Raw genomic sequence first — 6,373 nt, 5'->3', positions numbered from 1 at the left:
TGATATAGCCTCCATATAGACCGATCCACCGATTTAGGGTCTTAGGCCAATAAAAGCCACATTTATTATCCGATTTTGCTGAAATTTTAGACAGTGAGTTGTCATAGGTCCTTCGATATCCTCCGTCAATTTGGCTCAGATCGGTCCACATTTGGATATAGCTGCCATATAGACCGATCCTCCGATTTAGGGTCTTAGGCACATAAAAGCCACATTCATTATCCGATTTTGCTGAAATTTGGGACAGTGAGTTGTCTTAGGTCCTTCGACATCCTTCGCTAATTTGGCTCAGATCGGTCCTTATTTGGATATACCTGCCATATAGACCGATCCTCCGATTTAGGGTCTTAGGCCCATAACAGCCACATTTATTATCCGATCATGCTGAAATTTGGGACAGTGAGTTGTGTTAGGCCCTTCGACATCCTTCGTCAATTTGGCCCAGATCGGTCCAAATTTGGATATAGCTGCCATATAGACCGATCCTCAGATTTAGGGTTATAGGCAAATAACAGCCACATTTATTATCCGATCTTGCTGAAATTTGGGACAGTGAGTTGTGTTAGGCCCTTCGACATCCTCCGTCAATATGGCTCAGATCGGTTCAGATTTTGATATAGCTGCCATATAGACCGATCTCTCGCTTTTAGGTTTTGGGGTCATAAAAGGCGCATTTATTGTCCGATTGTGCCGAAATTTGGGACAAAATTAAGCCCCTCCACATATTTCTGCAATTTGGTCTAGATCGATCAAGATTTGCATATAGCTGCCATATGGACCGATCTCTCGATTTAAAGTCTTGGCCCCATAAAAGACGCTTTTTTAATCCGATTGCACTGAAATTTGACGCACTGACTTATGTTAGGCTTTTCGACATCCGTGTCGTATATAGTTCAGATCGGTTTATTTTAAGATATAGCTACTAAAAAGATCAATATTTTGTTATATACAATTGAACAATGACTTTTACTTATTAGTATTTGGCCCAAATCGAAACATATATTGATATAGCTGCTGTGGGGCATAAGGTATGAGTATTGCACCGGATTTTGACGAAAGGTGGTTTACATATATATCCGAGGTGGTGGGTATCCAAAGTTCGGCCAGGCCGAACTTAAAGCCTTTATACTTGTTAGTGTAGGTCGGTTGGTATTGTAAATGGGCCATATCGGTCCATGTTTTGCGCCTGCGCCTCTAGAGTGCGCAATTCTTATCCGATTGGAATGAAATTTTTCACGACGTGTTTTGTTATGATAGCAAACAACTTTGTCAAGTATGGTTCAAATCGGTCCATAACCTGATATAGCTGCCATATAAACCGATCTTGGGTCTTGACTTCTTGAGCCTCTAGAGGGCGCAATTCTTAGCCAATTTGAATGAATTTTGGCACGTAGTATTTTGTTATGATATCCAACAACTGTGACAAATATGGCTCAAATCGGTTCATTACCTGATATAGCTGTCATATAAACAGATCTGGGGACTTGACTTCTTGAGCCTCTAGAGGTCGCAATTCTTATCCGATTTGCCTGAAATTTTGCACGACGGATTCTCTCATGACCATCAACGTCCGTGTTTATTATGGTCAGAATCGGTCTATAGACCGATACAGCTCCCATATAAATCGATCTCTCTATTTTACTTCTTGAGCCCACAAAGAGCGCAATTCTTATTCGAATTGGCTGACATTTTTCACAGGTCTCCAACGTAAATATAATTTAACTGTGGTCCAAACCGGACCATATCTTAATATCGCTCTAATAGCAGAGCAAATCTTTTCTTATATCCTTTTTTTTTGCCTAAGAAGAGATGCCGGGAAAAGAACTCGACAAATGCGATCCACGGTGGAGGGTATATAAGATTCGGCCCGGCCGAACTTAGCACACTTTTACTTGTTTTGTATGTGAAGCTTTAAATTCTCAACAAATTTTAGCATTGAACCAAAGACATTCTTTGTTGAAGTACGTAAGTAAGTCTCTACAAGTGACCTACCAGACAAAATTATTGATATTTTGTTGACTTTCAACAAATTTTTTAGTTCAGGCAGTTGTAACAAGTTAAAAGGCTTTAAGTTCGGCCGGGCTGAACTTTGCATACCCACCACCTCGGGTATATATGTAAACCGCCTTTCGTCAAAATTCGGTGAAAAATGCCCAATAGAAGCTTTATCGAAATATGTTCCGATTTGGACCAACTACTAATAAGTACAAGTCGTTGTTCAATTGTGTATAGCAAAATATTGATCTTTTTACTAGCTATATCTTAAAATAAGCCGATCTGAACCATATACGACACGGGTGTCGAAAAGCCTAACAATAGTCACTGTGTCAAGTTTCGACAATTAATGCGCCTTTTATGGGCCCAAAACCATAACTCGAGAGATCGGCCTATATGGCAGCTATATCCAAATCTAGACCGATCTCAGCCAAATTGAAGAAGGATGTCAAAAGGCCTAACACAACTCACTGTCCCAAATTTCAGCCAAATCGTATAAAAAATGTGGCTTTTATAGGCCTAAGACCCTAAATCGTCGGATCGGTCGTCGGGGCTATATCAAAATATAGTCCGATATAGCCAATCTTCGAACTTAACCTGCTTATGGACAACAAGTAAGAGCGTGCTAAGTTCATCCTGGCCAAATCTTACATGCCCTCCACCATGGATCGCAATTGTCGAGTTCTTTGCGCGGTATCTCTTTTTAGGCAAACAAAGAATATGGAATAAGAACAGTTATGCAATTGGAGTTATATCAAGTTATAGTCCGACTTGGACCATAAATGAATTGAATGCTGAACATTGTAGAAGTCATTGTGTAATATTTTAGTCCATTCGGATAAGAATTGCGCCTTGTAGGGGCTCAAGGAGCAAAATCGGGAGATCGGTTTATATAGGAGCTGAATGAAGCTATAGATCGATGCAGACCATATAAGACCCGATCATGGGTTCTGACTTTTTTAGCTTTTAGAGGGCGCAATTCTGGTCCGATTTGACTGAAATTATTCCAGTAGTGTTTTGGTATCACTTCCAGTAAAACGGTTCATATTCAAACCGGTTCATATTCTGGTATAGCTGTCATATAAACCGATCTTGGATCTTTACTTCTTGAGCTAATAGAGCGCGCAATTCTCATCGGATTTGGCAGAAATTTTGCATGAGGTGTTTCGCTATGACTTCCAATAACTGTGCTAAGTGCCATATAAACCGTTCTGGGATCTTGACTTCTTGAGCCTCTAGAGGGCGCAATTCTCATCTGGCAGAAATTTTGTACAACAGCTTCTCTCATGACCTTAAAGATACGTGTCTAGTATGGTCTTAATCGATCAATAGCTTGATACAACTCCGATATTAACCGATCTCCCGATTTTGCTTCTTGATCCCCTACAAGGCGCAATTTTTATCCGAATGAACTGAAATATTACACAATGACTTCTACAATGTTCAGCATTCATTTATCGTGCGAATCGGACTATAACTTGATATAGCTCCAATACCATAACAGTTCTAATGAAATATTATTTGTTTGTATGAAAAGAGATACCGCGCATAGAACTCGACAAATTCGATCCATGGTGGAGGGTTTATAAGATTCGGCCTGGCCGAAATTAGTACGCTCTTGTTACTTGTTAAAATTAGTTTTTAAGGGTAGTATTAGAGAGTGACAGAGGAAAACCCGGGAGCAGCAGTACAATGAACGAGACAAAGCACTGCGAGCCGAACAAAGAAACCAAAAACACCACCCGAAGCAAAGCATTTGCGTTGGCTGGTTAGAAGTTTTTTGCCTTGCTTATGGATATATTGTTGTCGTTGTTATATGTTGGCTTGCAAAAAGTGTTTTTCAACAACAAATTTGTACTTTGGGTCGTTGAGATTCAAAATAAATTCTTGCAAGAAAATTAACAACTTTCTTAGTTGTTTTTTCGACTAATCTGAAGTAAGAAAATCCAAAGATGAAGAAATAAATTTAAAGGGCCGAACATATTTGGAATTCTGCAACGGAAATAATCTGACGATTCTAAATGGGCAAACCAGAGATGATGAGAATGGGAATTTTACGTTTATTAGTACTGTTGAGTAATCTGTGAATGATATCTGTTCAGAATCTTTATCGCTGTTGAAATATGTAAAAGGGTTTCATGTTGATGAAAAGATATGGTCGGACCATCTACCAATAGCTCAAACATAAGAATTTAAATAGCCTAATATTGCTGAAAACAAGTTGAAATTATTACCAAAATTGCACATCACCCCCTGAACCCACCAATCACCACCCTAGGGGCCTTTCCACTCCCAAAATCCCTATGTGAATATCGGGCTCAAATAAGAGTGGAGTACATCTAAAATCCAAACTTAAACGACCCTAAACCCTTCGAGCTATTAGTCGAGCGATATACATTTACTATTTTTCGTACCATGGTATTTTAATAAAAGCTTTTCAATCGTCGAAAATAAATTTGCAATGAGGTTTTGTTCCATACAAAGTAAAAGAAGGCGCAGCGGATCGGGCCCGGTTCAGCTAGTAAGGATATAACAAGTAAAAGCGTGCTAAGCTCGGCCGGGCCGAATCTTATATACCCTCCACCATGGATCGCATATGTCGAGTTCTTTTCCCGGCATCTCTTCTTAGGCAAAAAAGGATATAAGAAAAGAGTTGCTCTGCTATTAAAACGATATCAAGATATGGTCCGGTTCGGACCATTGGGGCTCACAAAGTAAAATGGAGAGAACGATTTATATGGGATCTGTTTCGGGCAATAGACCGATTCAGACAATAATAAACACGTTTGTTGATGGTCATGAGAGGATCCATCGTACAAAATTTCAGGCATATCGGATAATAATTGCGACCTCTAGGGGTCAAGAAGTCAAGATCCCAGATCGGTTTATATGGCAGCTATATCAGGTTATGAACCGATTTGAACCTTATTTGAAACAGTTGTTGAAAGTAAAAATAAAATACGTCATGCTAAATTTAAGCCAAATCGGATAGGAATTGCGCCCTCTAGAAGTTCAAGAAGTCAAATCCCCAGATCTGTTTATATGACAGCTATATCAGGTTATGGGCCACTTTCAACCATACTTGGCACAGTTGTTGGATATCATAACGAAATACTTCGTGCAAAAATTCATTCAAATCGGATAAGAATTGTGCCCTCTAGAGGCTTAAGAAGTCAAGACCCAAGATCGGTTTATATGGCAGCTATATCAGGTTATGGACCGATTTAAACCATACATGGCACAGTTGTTAGGTATCATAATAAAACACGTCGGGCGAAATTCCATTCTAATCGGATAAGAATTGCGCCCTCTAGAGGTTCAAGAAATCAAGATCCCAAGATCGGTTTATATGGCAGCTATATCAGGTTATGGACCGATTTGAACCATACTTAGCACAGTTGTTGGATATAACAACAAAACACGTCGTGCAAAATTTCATTTCAATCGGATAAGAATTGCGCACTCTAGAGGCTCAAGAAGTCAAGACCCAAGATCGGTTTATATGGCAGCTATATCAGGTTATGGACCGATTTGAACCATACTTGGCACAGGTGTTGGATATCATAACAAAACACGTCGTGCAAAATTTCATTCTGATCGGACAAGAATTGCGCACGCTAGAGGCTCAAGAAGTCAAGACCCAAGATCGGATTATATGGCAGCTATATCAGGTTATGGATCGATTTAAACCATACTTTGCACAGTTGTTGGAAATAACAACCAAACACGTCGTTCAAAATTTCATTTCAATCGGATAAGAATTGCGCACTCTAGAGGCTCAAGAAGTCAAGACCCAAGATCGGTTTATATGGCAGCTATATCAGGTTATGGACCGATTTGAACCATACTTGGCACAGGTATTGGACATCATATCATCAATCGGATAAGAATTGCGCACTCTAAAGGCTCAAGAAGTCAAGACCCATGATCGGTTTATATGGCAGCTATATCAAAATATGGACCGATATGGCCCATTTACAATACCAACCGACCTACACTAATAAGAAGTATTTGTGCAAAATTTCAAGCGGCTAGCTTTACTCCTTCAGAAGTTAGCGTGCTTTCGACAGACAGACGGACGGACGGACGGACGGACGGACGGACGGACGGACGGACGGACGGACGGACAGACGGACGGACATGGCTAGATCGACATAAAATGTCGCGACGATCAAGAATATATATACTTTATGGGGTCTCAGACGAATATTTCGAGTAGTTACAAACAGAATGACGAAATTAGTATACCCCCCATCTTATGGTGGAGGGTATAAAAAGCATGCATTTTGAAACATAACAAGTAAAATCATATTAAGTTCGGCCGTGTCGAACTTTGGATACTCACCACCATGGATAAATCCATGGTCTCTATGTTATC

Source organism: Stomoxys calcitrans, chromosome 1 (genome assembly GCF_963082655.1).
Source record: "Stomoxys calcitrans chromosome 1, idStoCalc2.1, whole genome shotgun sequence".
Taxonomy (NCBI): Eukaryota; Metazoa; Arthropoda; class Insecta; order Diptera; family Muscidae; genus Stomoxys; species Stomoxys calcitrans.
This window is presented reverse-complemented; position numbering follows the sequence as displayed.